We start from the raw sequence: 17,847 nt of genomic DNA on the forward strand, positions 1-17,847 counted from the left end.
CAGCCACGGTCCGTCCTGTTGTTGTCAACTTATCGGATTAATTCCGGGTCGATTCGTTGAAACATTGTAATTTAATGAAGCCGAGTCCGAATGACCATTAAGTCAAATTGTTCCGGCGTAATTACTCTATGATATAATGCTCTAAAGAAGTAAATTTAATAAAACCTACTAAATTAAACCTTACAGCGGAGCTTTTAATTAAAGAAATGGTGATAAATGCAAATGGAAAAATGCGGAGATAAAGGAAGTAGCACTCGACCTATTGACTCCTCGTGTATCGCCGAGCCCCAGATTTCCATTAAAACTGATCGCCTCCATAAAATGAATAGCAATTCCCCGGGTTAATTTAGTTAAATATCAATTAGGTAACACGGGCAAAATCGCTAAAATTCCTTTTACGGCGATCCAGGAATTAATCCGTCTGATCTCCGTAATAAATCACTTCTAATTATTGGCAATTATAGGTGTTACGGTCTTTATACGGGCGATTAGGCAAACAAAAGGGCCACATTTTGTTTAGTGCCACAGGCACTAATTCATCTCAATTTCTGACAACGACGTTCCGTCAACGTCAACTGCCTGGAACGCCCGCTGAAAAAAACCAAACGGTCTCAATTCCAACTGTTTGTTTATTATTAGAAATGGCGAAGCGACAGACGTAAATCATTAACGACATCCCAAAAATTTACGTCTGAAGCATCCAAATTTAGACTGGCAATTAGACACTTTTGTGTCCTCCGGACGGAACCGTACCCGTAATTGGACAAATTGATAACAATCGAATATGTCAAACGAAAAGAGCTCAAGTACAAGACGGGAGACGAGTGGCAATTAAGCGTCGCGATCACGTGACATTTATGACGACGGATAAGCGCGACGTCGCGGCGCCCATCGCCTTCAATAGGACCCTGATTGGGGTCCCTGGCACGACGCCGCGGTGCGGTGCCAATAAAACGGGGCACGAGACGCCGCCGACATTCATCATTTATTTCGCTCTCGCCTTTGACACAACCACCGCCGACAAATCGCTGAAATGCTCCGGCAAACCAGACGCCGCCGTCCCGACGGATTCACTCCTTTATCACTGTTGCGAAGGATCACGATCGGTTTCAATGTTGCATCGACAAGAAGCAATAGTCTCAGTGTCTCAGTGACGGTGATAAATTTTAATTGGAATCTTAATCAAGCAAACGAACAAACACAGCATCACCTAATAACAGATACCGGATTAATTGCCGGACTTAAATGAAAGTGTCGCTTGGGGAGCCATCCGAGTGGAAATCTTATCTTGGAGTTACCCCAGTTCCTCACTGTCTTTCGGTACTCACTGCGACGATAAATTATAAACAAAAACAGCGGAATTTAAAGACTTGCCGTAACGGCACCCGGGACAGGCATTTCCTGTGACCTGGAAAACTGAAAGTCCCAGGAAAATGCTCGAATCCTTTCATTAGTTGGCACTCCACCGGCGTAATTGAGGAACTGACGCTTTCATATTTAATAAGAGACTGTTCTCAGTTTGTAGCTTTTCATCCATTGAAAATATTTCCTACAGTGTTTCAAACGCCGGAATGCCTCCACAAAAATAAACAATGTCGTTATTGTTGTGGCTTTACCTTTTAATCATCTTAATGCCCCTACATCAACATTGTGTCCCGTTCACGTATTTTTCTCTAATTTCTCTCAATTACAGTGAATGGACCCATTTGTTGTTGGAGCACTCTCAAACTAAAGGGCCTCGCAAGACGCGGAGTCACTGTTGTCTGTTTTTTTCCCCGAGTCTTTCCTTCAAGACCGAAATTATAATTAATTTGTGCCTTGGTGCCAGACCGACACCCTTATGCATCGGTTAAACGGGTGTCATTAATTTAAATCTCCCCGTCCATCACAATTATCAGTGCTCTTTTGTGTAAACAGTCGCAATGGCAACCATATGGGTACGATGTTATCGTTAATCCACCACAATTGTATCAGACAGTACTGATAATTGTATTAATATACAACAAAATTATTACACAATTAGTAAGATGTGAGAAAAATATTATTTCAAATTAAAATTTACCTTGCACTTTGGCTCGAATTAGTATGTGAATAGATGCGCATTCAGCTGACGTGTAACTTAAGAATGCTTTAATCCGGCTTAGAAAATACAATTCTAGAGAAGTGATTTCACAATGCGATTTACAGTAAAGCCGTTTTACCTGCGACACGCTCCGGGATTTCACAGCTGTCATAAGACGAAGAAATTTGAGAAACGTCACAAAAAATATTAACCTGGATTTTTTTGTGTATTATAATTCTTTTGCCATGTTATAACTGATAAGTTTCATAAATATTTTTCATTTCTTTGAAAGCCGCAAAAGATTCAAAGCGTAGGCAAAAAAATTTAGTTGAATTTACACACATTCAAATATTTTATACAATAGAAAAATAAAAAAATATTGATATAATACATGATATTGTGTTATTTGAAATATTTATTTCAAATAATAAAAATTTCAAGTAATTGCTAAAACGTAAGCAAAGAAAGTTAATTGAATATTCCTATATCCGATCAGATGTATTGAACACAAGAAAAACCTAAAATATTGAAGAATAATTTTGGCAGTTTTAAATATAAAATTGCTCAAATCCAATTAATCAAATTTTGTATGAATTTGAAACATTTTTTGTCATAAAAATTATTTCACTTCTTTTCACAAAAAGTTCAATATTTTTATCATGCTGTGTAAACAAAATTAATTGAATTTTCCAACAAAACATTTTTTGTTATAAATCTTATCTCATTTCACTTGGAAATACAAGAAATTGAATATTTTTTCATGCTAAAGAGTAATCAAAACAAATTTAGTTGAATTTTCCTACTAATGGATTCCTATCAAATATTTTGTATATAAGAAAAAAGTAATAAATATTGAAGCATAATATTTATTAATATTCCTGTTTTAAGTACATAATTTCTCAAATTTAATTCATGAAATTTTGTATTGATGAGGAACAATTTTTTGTTATTTAAATTCTTTGAGAAACAAAAAAGTCTAAATTTTTTCTTACGTTAAAGAGTAAGCAAAACAAATTTAGTTGAATTTTCCAACTAATGGAGTCCAAACATATATTTTGTAGATATAAAAACAAAAAAAAAAAAACAAAAAAATATTGAAAAACGCAAAAAAATATTTTTTGTTGTATTTTCCAACTGATGGGGTCTAACCAGTTATTTTGTAGATTTTTTTTATGTCAGTTTTAATTGCTCAAATCCATTTAATAAAATTTTGTTATTAACAATTATTAAAATTCTAAAATAAATCTAATTTAATAGAATTTTGCTACTGGAGTTGCTTTGTAGTTAAATATGTGTATATATTTTGACAATTGCAGCTATTTTTCTTCTCTATATGTTTCGTGCTTTACTAATCACTCCCTCATAATCAAAGGGATCAAAGATTTTTTTTATATCAACTCAAGTTTATACATAAAAATGGCACAGCTTTTTGTGTTTCTAATTTTTTTATGGAAACATCGATTTATTTAAGTATGTTAATAAATTTAACTGTTAGAAAATCTACAAAACTTTGCACTTTTCTTTATGTACGTATTAATTTATGTATTATGTACATTAAAAAAGTAAAAGAAAAGTACTTCTGATAAAATTTGACTATAATATTGGTAATAAGATGATGTAGTGCAGTGCCTCTTTTTATTTTAGTTACAAATTACCTGTTAATATATTATAGCTTACTTAACTTTATTTATTATATTTCCTAACTTATTTTACATTTTAATTATGATGTGTTAATTTTTGTTGTTATCACCAAGTAATAACTTTGAGAAATTTACAGGAGATCCCGGTGAATTATTTTTATATTTTATATAATAATTTCTTATTGTAACCGTTAAATTGTGAATATCTTACTCAAGACACATTTTCGTTGGTTCTATATTTAACTTGTGTTAAATATGTAAGTAGTTATTGTTGTTGACTTATTTTGTAAACTTTGAGTTGATTGATTGAAATAAAGACACATTGTAATTTTAATACACATGTTATTGCTTTTACTAATCATCCTTATAACATTTATATTTCATCACAAATTGTTTGTTTAAACAAGGCACAACTAACACATATATAGAAGAACAATTTTTTGTCATAAAAATTATTTAAATTCTTTGAAAACACAAAAAAAAAAATTAATTTTTTTTTTCTTACTAAAAAGTAAGTAAAACAAATTTAGTTGAATTTTTCTACTAATGGATTTCAATCAGATACTTTTTACATAAGAAAAAAACAATAAATAATGAAGTACATGTCAGTGTAAGCACTTTATTTTTTAAACTCAATTGATGAAATTTTTTATGAATGTGGTACAACAAAAAATGAAATATGGATTTTTCAGATGCACAATCAATCAATCTAGAAAATCACTTGAAACAATCTACAAGGTCTACTAGTGCAACAAAATCTATTTTATGTTCTTAGTTATGTTATTATGTTTTTATTTGTAATTTTTTTCTTTAAAGATTTAATAATAGTAATTATAATAGAATTAATTTAATATTTATATTAAATTATAAGTATGTACTTGAAAAAATATAATAAAAATTGATTTGATTTTTATGTGCAAAAAAGTGTGTAATTATTATGTTAATGTCCTCGATTAATATTTCTATGAGCAGTTCCCCTTATCATTTTCCATAAAATATATATTTCCTCGGCTATCGTGTTATTATCAAAAATTTAATTTTCCTTTATATCTTGTGCCGTAAACGTCTCATATTATAAACGAGCTCGTTATTTCTGAGGCGTGAGGCTGACGAGAATAAAGCGCGAAAGATAACAAGCATCTCAGATAATAAAAATGACTTTTAGGTGAATTGCTCGTTTTATACAGAAACTTTTTTCAATAAAAGGTCGGAGACACAATTGGAATCCTATCAATTTATGTGATTCGTATTCACGCATCCATTGTGCCATCGACATTTCACCATTTAATCAAAAACTATTCAATAACAATAAAACAATAAGAATTCTAGTTGCTGATTGTGTTATTGTTCCATTTAAGTGACCTTTGTTCTTACAATTGGAAACTGGAAAGTTGTTGTTGCGTTATATTTTTCTATTCGTGGGCGAAAATCCTCCAAAACGAGATTACTGCCCATAACTTAAAACAAACGGACATTAAAAACGTTATAACGGACATAAATCCTGCCGCAAATTAAACCCAAATTTATTATCACTTAAACATAAGATATGCCCGAGTCCCGTTCCCTCAAAATCGTATAAATAATCCCGCCGTCGTTTTGAATATCGGACTCCGGCAATTGACGTTTGATTAATGCACGACATCTGAACGAAAACACGAAAACGATAACGAGCTTTGTGCAACGAAATCGTCATCAATTAAAAAAAGCTGGATGGCCAATAATTGATCGATCTGTAGAAACGGCTCAAATAATATTTTACAACTAATTTCCGTTGTTGTCGAAACACCGTTAAAGCTTCCAGTCCAATTAAATCTTGGGAGCGATTTCACGAATGATTAGGCGCCTCCATGCACTCGCTGCAAATGAATGGAACGCGGAGCTATAAATATTTTAAGCGGTCGCTCGCGTTGATTTATGCCTCCGCGAGATTATTTTGATCAATCAAACCGGAATGTCGGAACAAAAGGAGTCCGTGGCAGCATCGTTCAGGTGCGAATATTATCCTCCAGTTTTTTTACGACATAATCTGATAATCAGATAAATAAAACGTATGATTAGCATATTTATGTGTGAATATTAAGTATCGCAAATTGGGATATGATTTATTGCAATGGCGCTTACATAAAAATATGAAACGATCATAATTTGTCATGCGGTTTGTCACATCGCCATATATGCTAATGCCTTAATAACGTTCAGCGTCTCAAGCAGATATTATTTATAGGTATTGATAAATAAACAATTATTAAAAACACTGCTGAAGAATCCGACGATTTAAAATTTAAATTAGTCTCAAATGAATTACAAAACGACTCGTTCTTAAAATACAGCCGGCAGTTCTTTATTTAGCCACGCACTCCACGAAATTATTTTCGTCAGCAACTCTTTGATTCCGCGTCTCAATCAACAACATCCACATTTAGTTCAACAATAACAAAACGAAATTAATTTCTTTATTGACTTTTCGATATTTGCGAAGAAAATATTGCGCAGTTGTGAAAACAAACAGCGTTTTCCCTTTTTTCGTCCACTCCCATGCAAATTAAGTCTTCGCCTGTTGATGAGGTTAAAAAACCGTACAAACACACATTCGCCGCTAATAAATAATCTCTCGACGACAAAATGTATGTTTATAATTGCCATTTATTCAAAATATTTTGCAAGCAACACATGCTGTAACACTGTAAATAAGCAGTATACTCGACATGTAATTTTAATGTTTATGTACACAGTAATTAAACCAATTTGACGCACAGCAATTAGTATTTGTTTAGCTAGTTGGGTTTCTTGCAAATCGTTACATTGACATGTTTAGAATTATAATTAAGTGCGCAGTTTTCGGCCTCACTATTTTGAATTTTATAATGATTAATTATAATTTATAAACATACTGAAGTAATTTGAAAAAAAACGAATAATTTCACTAGTATGTATATTAGACTGGTCGTTAAAAATTAAATATCTGGCGTCGCCCTCTAAGAAGCTTTCTTTTGATAAGATTTTTTTTATCAAAACAACAATCAACAACGATCTAAGTTAATATTTTGATAAAATCATGTTTCTTGGATTTTTTGTTCTGATAAATACAATTTTATATGTAAGATAAACAATTTTAAAACCCAAATAAATAAAAACTCAAAAACAAAATATGAAAAAGCCCATGACAAAAATTAAGACGAGCTCGAATAACGTAATATTTTAAACTTTTCATGAAGCCGTTTATTGAAATTTAAAACTGAAAATAATATATAATAACGATATTCTATTGTCAATAATATATAAATGTCAAAAAAAAAAAAAAAAAAAAATAAAAATAAAAATTTAATTTAAATATATTATAATTTTATATTAGAATAAATATAACTAAAATTAAAATTTTAATTATATGATTATCGATTTAAGTAAAGTCCATAAATAATACAATTTTTAATCATCAAAACTACTGTTTTCTCAGATGAAATTCTACAAAATGTATTTCTTAAATATAAGATAAACAAAGTTCTCTATGCTTATTCTATTAATTATTCTATTATATAGTAAATATTTTATTTTCAAAATTGTGAATTAAACTAAAACTTTGATAAATTACACATTCTGAAAATTAATAAAAATTTTGAAATGATTAAGATGTAGCAAAATATTTTAATTTCAAAGTGTACTATAAAAAATTTAAAATTTGCACGGAATATTTAATAATTTTAAAATTTATATCTTTTAAATATACAAAATAGACTATAATTAATAAAATTATACCGTAAATAATAATCTCGAAAGCTATCTAAAAAAATTAAATTTTAAACATTAAACAAAAATCATAAAGTATATTAAAGATATCATCTAAAAATAAGTAAACAGCATAATTTATATTTTATGATAAAATTGGGAATGACACCAAGTAAATATTTACATTTTTTGAAAGATTTATTTTTTGTTAATCTTTTTATTTTTTCACTGTAGTTGATATTAAATGATTGTAAATATTTTAAATATTTAAAAATTTTCACATTTTATAAAAAAACATTATTATTATTATGTTCCTTTTTAATTTAAATAGATACTTATTTATTGAGCATTTATTTGCAACCGTTACTCCTTTTGTTCATAAAAAGGAACAGAATTATTACTATTATTAAATTTTCTAAACAAAAGTGTATCATATATAGGAATAATATTAAAGTATTACAAAGCCTTTAAAAACTTTTTAATTAATTTGAAATAGTAAAAATATTAAAAAATGTATAGTTTACTTTTTAAAAAAAAACTGAGTATATATTCTAAAAATTTATAAAATCTTGAAAAGATTAAGATATTATATAATATATAAATATTCCAAAATTTGCTTGAAATGAATATTTAATAATATTAAAATTTAGTGTACTTTTTAAATATCAGAAATAGGCATTTCTTTAATAAATAAAATTATTACATGAAGTCAAAAATAATATTAGTAATAATAAGAATAATTTCAAAAACCATTGAAATAAATATAAAGAAAATTTATAACAATTCTGAAAATCGAATTAAAATTTTATCTTAACATAAAAAAAAACAAATTATTTTTATTGTTAAGTAAGGAAATGACAACACACACATTTACACTATTTTAAATATTTATTTATTTTATATCTGTTTATTTTTCACTGAACTTGATATTAAATTTTTGTCGATATTTTAAAAATATTTATTAAACAATTTCTATATACTGTTAATTTTACTAGAATTGTTTTATTATATTAAAAAGTCTTTAAAATCTCTTAATTATTTTAAAATACTAAATATATTTCAACAATATTCTAAATATTTAGATTTCTCTCTCTTTGCATATTATAATAAATTAACACTTTATTTAGGATTTCTTATACACATAAATATAAACAAAGAGGCAAAAGTCTAGAATCTATTGAGTCATAATTTCATAGTTTTAGAGCTCTTAAATATTTTAAAATAGTAAAAATATTTGAAATGTGTAGATTTATAATTAATTGTGCATTTTTTAGCATTACATTTCTAAATTGTACAATGATTAATTAAAATTTATAAACATACTGAAAAATTTACAAAACTTATAAACCTAGCAATTTTATTAATTTGTATATACCATAAATTCTTTTCAGATATATTTTATAAATTAAAATTAATGTCGGCTATATTTCATAAATTGGAGAATGAATTATAATAAAATTAATTATATCATTGATATATTAAGTACCTATCAAGTGGTATTCTATAAATTACACAATTTTTCATCGTTAAATGTTGTGTTTATTTTTTACACAAAATGTATTACATTAAAATAAGCTTTAAATAAATATTTATCTATTTACCATAAATGCATAAATGCCACAGACTGATTTCTAATCATATTTTTGTTAAATTGATAATAATCAACCTATTAAAAAATATTCTGTCATTTTTATTTTGATACTGTATGACAATTTTAAGATTCATATCTATTTGCCAATAACATAAGTAAAATAATTTACTTTCGCGTTCGCAATCATGTAATCATTAATTAAAATGAATTAATTAATTATTTATAGATTTAATTTACCGCTGTTGTTTGATTAGAATCTTACAAGCGCTAATTGGAATAATAATTATGTACCTTATTTCATAAAAATATCACTGCAAACATACGCAAATTTAAACAAACTTATTAACCCACTTTTTCGTGCAAACAGTCCCATACTTTACAAAATGCCCATTTACTCGTTTTATTTATAGAACCGCATTTCACACCACATAACCGGCTAATTTACTGGAACCATTTTAATAATTAACCGAAACATATAGTTATCGTGACACGGGACGATTCGTTAAATCCATCCGTCCGCAGGTCATGGACCAATCATCACACCTTTATTTTCGAATTTCTCTTGCTGTGAATTCCGAAACATCTCTATTAATACGCGAAAATTGCTTCATTACTACGTTTAAAATATATTTTTCAATTGATTCAATGAATTTATGGATCGTTGCTCTTTCAAAATATGATTTAAAATGTTTCAATTAATAATCGGCGAATATTTTATTTAATAGAATGCCGCAACGCGTACCAGACATATGTTTGACAATTCAATAAAAACTGATCAATGCTCGATTCGGAAAAATAATTTCGTAACGATTTTAAATGCATAATGAGTTTTTATAACTATAAAAGAGTCCAATTGTGTCTAGTTGCTCACATGTGCCATATGGTGTTAATTTTATAACATCAAATATTCAATATAAAAGTCAGGATAAACGATATCCAATTAAGTCGGGACATCAGGTTAAAATGTTTTTGTTGGTTTCAAATTAGATTTGTCCTTTTTATGGTGATTTAATATAATAATATTTGTTACAAATGCAAGAAGAACATGTGTCAGTTCCAAAAGAACGAAAGTTAATTATAAAAATCAATTAATAGTTTGTGTGTTATAGCAAGAGATAAATTATTGAATCAATGTTTCCTTACATGAGTAACTTCTAATTTAACCACCGTGCCACCAAAATAAACCGATAAATCAGAACGTTAAGGATGATGTTCATAAATCAACGCAGTTACCCACAATTTCAATTTTGCCTTATTTTCCGTAAAACAAGCTTCGGCAGAAGGATGTTTCACGGACCGTTTGGTCTGTGAACGGCGTGTGACGGCTTAACAAAAATCGACCGGCAAAACAGTCGATAAATTCTCCCGGGCTGTATATTTTTATGTTTCACATGATTAAATAAATCCGTGTATTTGGCCGCTTGCGTCGAATTATTCAGTTATCGCCTTGGCGTTGAGATCAAAGCGGGCCGGCCCGAAATTTCTTTCATTTTGTTTACGGCTTATGAATATTTATTGTTCGCACAAAGGTGTTTCGGCACTGTATCTAAGTTTATTTTCGTACGATAATAGATGCCCAGATTGGCGAAATCGAAAAAAAAGTATTTGATAAACGCTGACGACGTCACGAATCAATAATAAATACGGGTACCTTGAACGCTAAACAAACATGCCAGCTCTAACAAATGAATTCATTAACTGGAAATTCAATTACGGCACCAGATCCGTGCCGGAGAATGCCTCAAACGGTTATTTTGACAATGGGAGAGAGCCGAATCGTAAACAGCCCGTCAAACGCATCATGTTGAGGATGAATTTAAATCAAAATAAATTATATGTACATATGTGTCCTGTAGTCTAAACAAGGTTTAATATTGGGTGTCTTATTTTTTTTTTTTTATTGGGTAGCTTAATGGCGGCACCGACGACTCAAAGCTGCGCCGAATGGATCGATCAATCAATCATCCGACAATAATGGATAAGTAATTTGAAAGTACATTCCACCTCGTTCTGTCCGGTCTTTATGTAGCGAGTTTCGTGGTGTTTGTTCTTGATACAATAACGATAGTACTTTGAGAAATGACACTTTAGTAAATATTTACATGTACATGTACATGTACATACTACACAATACTTATTTTTTAAGCAATTATTTGCAACCGTAATTCTTCTTGTTCATAAAAAATGAACATATTATTTAAAAAGACTTTAAGAACTTTTTATTATTTTAAAATAGTAAAAATTTTGAAAAATGTATCTTAATTTTTTCAGAAAACTGAGTATGTATGTATAAAACCTTGAACAGATTAAAAGATTAATATTAATATTTAATAATACTAAAACTTAGTTTATTTTTTCAAATATCAGAAATAGGGATAATTTTAATAAATAAAATTATTGCACGATTAAAGTCAAAAATAATATTAATAATAATACTAATAATTTGAAAAGCCATTGAAATAAAAATAAAAAATAATTCTGAAAATTGAATAAAATGTACAAATTATTAAAATAAAATAAATTATTTTTTATGATTAAGTTGGAAAATGATACCCGGTAAATATTTACTTACAATGTTTGAAAGATTTATTTATTTTTAATCTGTTTAGGTTTAATATATATAATAATATTTTAAAACATTTTATATATATATATATATATATATATATATATATATATATATATGATAGATTAGCGACTGTTAATCTGTCTTTTTAGTCCTTCAGATTTGTTTACAAAACAAAATAGTCTAAATAGATGTGAGCCCGTCGCATCGGTCCATCGGTGAAGATGATGACGTAAGCTAACATATATATATATATATATATATATATATATATATATATAAAATATTTAGAACATTAATTGTACAAAAGTAAAAAATTTGAAAATTATATATTACTACTATAATATTATATAAGATCCTAATAATAATTTTATAGTACATATTAAAATTTTTTTAATATTTCTTAACCGAATAAATGATTATATATGTTATATATCGAAATATAAAAAGTAGTCTTATCTTTTAAAAATTTAATTTAATTAATGATTAATTATCTAGCAACAGAACAATTATTCAACATTTACGCAAAAAAAATATATTTTTTAGAAAAGTAACATTTTAGTAATTTTTATGATAAATATTCGAAAATTTATATTAAAATAAATAAATATAAATTTAAAACAAATTTATTTCTTTAATTAATAAAATTATACATAACTAAATGAAACTTATTGTAATATATAAAATATTGAAGATTTTAAAAACTGAACAAAAATTAAAAAATAATAAATTATTTTTTTTATTAATTCTTTAATTTATAAAATAATACCGAAAATATTATGAAATATCTAAAAATTGAACAAAAATTACAAAATATTTATTTTCTTCAGAATTTTGACTAAACATTTATTTTTTATACATATCTGAAAATTAAAAAAAAAATCTTGAAAATCTTAATAACATTTTAATAACTCAAATTTTTGTGACAAATGTACGAAAATTTGTTTTAAAATAATTTTGTAAAAATTTTAAAATTTATGTATTTTTTATATTTTTTTTAATTTATAAAATTATACACAATTAAATAAAAAAATATATAATCTGGAAAACTATATGAAATATGTAAAAATTACACAATTTTTTTTTTTCAGAATTTTGACTAAAAATTTATTTTTATAAATATTAACTTTTAAAATTCTAAAATTTCTCTTATTAATTTATAAAAACTAAACATAACCAAATACAAAAAAAATATTATATAATCCCGAAAATTATTGAAATATATAAAACATTGAAAGTTAAAGAAATAGAAAAATTAAAAATTATTGTTGTTTTTTTTGTAAAATTGGGAAAATATTTACTTCAATTTTTTAACAATTTATTTATTGTTATTCTATGCTGTTCTATTTATAGTAATTATCGTTTGTTAATATTTTTTAAAATATTTATTAGACATTTTCAAATCATCTTAAATAAAAAAGCTCATTTTAATGAACTAATTTATTTTTTTCAATCAATTCAATGGCAGCCGCTCTCTTAAAAGTGAGTGCTCAACAAACATAAAGTAAATATTGAATAGTACGTGGATACTTCGACCAGTTGCTGTTGATCGGTTCAGTGTGGAAAATTTGCTTTCTGGAGAGAGACAAAGTACAGGCGTGTATGGCCTGTCGATAGATTTATGTGTTTATGAAAACATACAGCGGCCACATTGTATAAACAAATAATTCCTTACATTTTAAGCTTGGAAACATCTCCACGAAAATTAAAATCGACCATATTTCATAATAAATAACTCGGCCGGTCGTGCGAAAATAAATTCGGAAATTTTTGCAGTTAATCATTTTCCCATTGTCTGTTTATACAATGTGACTGATTTAAAGTGTTTGGGTTTTCTCTAATTTATGTATTAATTCGAAACCATCGCTCGGAGATGCTCCGAAGAAAGGTGAGGCGAATTAATGACTGCAATTAGTGATAGTCAAACCACGTCTGCATTAAAATTATGCCATTCACATGATCACGTTTTAATTTGAAACGAGCGAGGTGCGCCCGATTAACAAACAAAAAAAATTACAATCCCATACACGTTCACATTTTAAAATATTCCGCATTTCGAGGAGATCGATCATTTACAATCTTCAAAAATGCGGTTTTTTACGGCGATATATTTCGAAGGAGCACGATAACGAATTACTCAGTCGGGTCGTCTTTTTCGGATTTATCGCCCCATTTATGATTCAATAACGGCGTTTCAGGGACGACGCAATGTTATTAAACCCATTAAGATTTGAGTGCCCGGTTCGGCTGAAAAATATTCGACGAAGGAACGGACTAATTTAAACTGGGTTCGCCACATATCAAATTCGCTGTTGTGTTAATTTAACACCACGTTTGAAAGTAACGAGTTCCATTGCATGTTTTTACGTTCACCGGCATCTATGGGCTAATAAAAGGCGCAATAAAGGAAAAAGTTCAATGTAAGCCAGCCAAGGGTTAGCAGCCATTTATGGAGTTGCAATGTAGTATTCTATTAGGGAACAATATCGTTTCCGACAAATTGGTAATTGTGTTTGTTCCAATACGCCTTTATTTCCAATTGAATGTCGTACAGATTTGACTGTTCGCCGGTTAAATCGATATAAAGCTCATTGCCGATTTATATCGGGCTTTGTAAAGCGAAAATACACATTAAGGATTCATATTAGATTCTATCTGTCCACACAGTTTTTTTATATAATAAACATAATAGTTATTAGATTAGTAGCATTTAAATATTATATGTAGTACTTTGATATTAAAAATTTTTATTGTTTTAAACCCAAAAAAGGTTTCATATTGTGTTCTGTACAAAACTAAAATTAAATTTTTTGTACACAGAATATTTGGAATATTTTTAGCTACATTTTTAAGCATAACTAAGGATTTTTGTTCAATTCATAATTTTTAATGCCTGAATTTATAAAATATATTTTTTAAATATTCATTTTACATAATATAATATAAATTTCACATATTTTTCCAAAAATGCATAGAATATAATTTATCAATTTATACAAATAAATCATAAATATTTAATATATAAAGCAACAAGATTAAACCATTCAAATTTATATTACAAATATTCAAAAATTTACATAAAATTATTAAATATTAAAATTTAAACATGTATGGGATTTTTTAAATATCAGAAATAGGATAACAATAATTATAAACATTTTCAAATATATTTCATAAAATATATATAATATTCAATTAAATATTATTAAAATTTAAAAATATATAAAAATTTAAAATACATACAATATAAGTTTAAAATTATTTATTCAATTTATATTTCAAATATTCCAAAATTTTTAAAAATTTAAATTTTCATAAATTTAAAATTTAAATATTTGAAATAAACAAATAAAACTATTAATGATCCAGAAAAAAGTTAAAATAAATTAAAGAAGAGAAAATGTCCAAAAATTCTGAAAATAGAACCAGAATATTGAGAAATGAAATACATATAATTTTTTTTATTAATTCACAAAATTTTAAATATCTGTAACTATATAATATATTGTTTAATATTCATTTTACTTAACTATTTTATAATTTTTAAATATATTTATTATTTTCAAAAATAAGTAAATTAATTTGTTAAACGTACAAAAAATATTAAAAAATATTATTGAAATTTATATAACAGTAATAAAAAAGTCTAAAAAATTAAAATACATACAACAAAAAGTTTGAACCATTTAAATTTATGTTTCAAATATTCCAATATTTGTAAGAAATTATTAATATGCCTATTTTTTAAATAGAACTACGGATGATCTGGAAAATAAATTGAAACAGGAAAAATGTACAAAAATTGTTAAAATTGAAAAAAAAATGAAATATTGTTAATATACATATACATGCAAAAATATACAAAAATATTTAATATAAAAAAAATAGTTATTAAAAAAAATTTGCTGGATCAGTAAAACTAATTTCATTGTCAAAATTATAAAGTTTATAAACATAAAGAAAGAGACAACAAATTGAAAAAATTAAAAAATTTTAAAATTTGCTTTCAACATTTTGTAAATACCTCACAATTATTTTGAATTTTATAATCTTATTTATACATTTTGTAATTTGTAAAAAGCAGGTTAATAATATAGAATTTTCTATAAAACAATAGAGAGAAAATTATAGTAAAATTTTGTCATTAAATATTGGTCTTAGTTGAATCTCGAACGCCTGAATTATTTATAAATTTTACAGCTTTTACTTAAATAATGGCTTCCTTTTTAAGCAACAAATGACTTGACCTTTTTGCCTAGTGCTTACGACTATCATTAAACTATTACCGTAAAAACAACACAACAAAAATAACTGCACTTAAACATAATTAAATTCATTACCCAGATCCATCTTGGTACTTTCACGGTGTACCAATATAACACGAACCGTTAAAGAACAAAAAAACAATAATCACCATATAATTTCCACATCAAAACTAAAATATGTAGTTATGAGTTAGCAGTTTAAAATGGGCATTAGCATATTAAATATGGAACGGAGAATGACATTCAGCAGCCCCTATGACGCAGTTGCGTGACCAATTCCTGTCTGTCAAGTGGTGAGACACCCTCCGCGTTCATGCTCCGCGAAGGGGTCTGCACAAACTCATTTCCCATAGGCGGAACCAGGAATTCAATTTTGCACAAGATCCCGCCAGTAATTAATTTTTATTTGTCAAATGGATTAAGACACGGACACAAAAACAAGAACCCATTTCCTGGCTGGTTACAACAACAGAAAAAAACCAGTCTATAATTTGAAGCAATTTATTAAACGAAATGCCGACAAATAAGGACCGAGCACCACATTATAATTACAAATAATCTTTCCCAATAGTGGAAAGGTACTTTCTTATAAACGCGTGTAATTTGAGCAGCAGAAATATTAAATTACACGGAATACTGCCTCAAAGTAAAATAGAGAGTCGTGGTCGTACATCATTTATTTATTAGAAACATGTTTAATACACGATCAGGCTCCGTCTTCCTTGGCATTTTTCCCAGGGGGTTTCATTTGTATGCATATTTTAATACCGTTCAGTTCAGGTCTGTCCCCGAGTCAAAATCTATTTGCTTTGTAAATACGACAGTTTATCTCTCGCTATTACTGCTTGTAATTAATTTTGAATTAATATAATCTAGAAAATTAATTGGTGTCGGAGAAAATATTTTACTTACGTAAAGGGTAGGTTCCGTATTTTGCATAGTCATTAAATAAATGGCTCAGTTTTTTTCCCTGGGAATGTAATTAATTAAATTGATAAGATAATCAGTACGATTTATTTTATCATCCGTGCTACTTAAATTTTTAAGTTATTTTGGGTTCTACATAGAACAATCATAAAATTTTACGAAAATACGACAATTTTATATTTCTTCAAACTTTTTGAATTGAATTTTTATGCAGAAGTGGGTTATAAACGTGATCCTCCATGTTTTTTATAGAAATGATGCCTGTAGATTGAGACGAGTAAGACAAAACATTAAATTAACCAATCCGTCTCAATTTTGAATTTGTTTTTGGGTTCTTGTTGAAATACATTTATTAATAGTATCATTTTTTCAATATATGGAATAAAATTATCTCAGTGTATAAATTCAGTCTAATGAGACCCACACCAGAAGAATTGAAGCATAACTTCATAAATACGTTATTTGGTGAGGTCTCAATGATGGTGTGGAGGGACATCTAACATCATGTACCGACTTAGTGGTGATAAATAATGAATGAAGCTTAATGCTGAGCATTACATTTTGAACATTCTAGAAGAACATGTGTCAAATGCCTCTTTTATAGGTCAATTTTTTTTAATAATGCAGCATAATGCACAACCACATACAGTCCATGTTGTCCGAAATTATCTTGCTGGCGTTGGGATTAATGGTATGTCCTGGCCAGCTCACAGTCCAGATCTTAATCTAATAGATCATATCTGGAACATTATTGAGACACGTTTAAGGGACCGTCCAAATAACTATTCGAAATTTGAGAGTATTTAGACTAAAATGAAATTCGAACCCATATTTTGAATAAGAAAAGGAGATGTGAAGTTGTGATTGGTGGTGGAGATGGAAATACCCTATATTAAGTTAAATTTTAATTTTTTAAAAACATCAAATATCTGTTAAGTTTTATTTTTTTTTTTAGAAAAACAATATTTTTTAAGAATTTTATAAATATTTTTAAATAAATATACAAAGATCAATTGATTTTTCCTGTCTTCAAAAACTATTATTAATAATCAATAATTATTGCTGTGGTGAGT

At 27.4% G+C, this 17,847-nt stretch overlaps 1 long non-coding RNA gene across 2 annotated transcripts in view; it reads right to left on the reverse strand.

The window, feature by feature from the left end:
- The window catches only part of LOC109600447 (uncharacterized), a 108,623-nt gene that overhangs the window by 55,054 nt on the left and 35,722 nt on the right, over positions 1-17,847 (reverse strand). The gene's annotated exons all lie outside the window — the stretch shown is intronic.

This window comes from Aethina tumida, chromosome 2, assembly GCF_024364675.1.
Source record: "Aethina tumida isolate Nest 87 chromosome 2, icAetTumi1.1, whole genome shotgun sequence".
NCBI lineage: Eukaryota > Metazoa > Arthropoda > Insecta > Coleoptera > Nitidulidae > Aethina > Aethina tumida.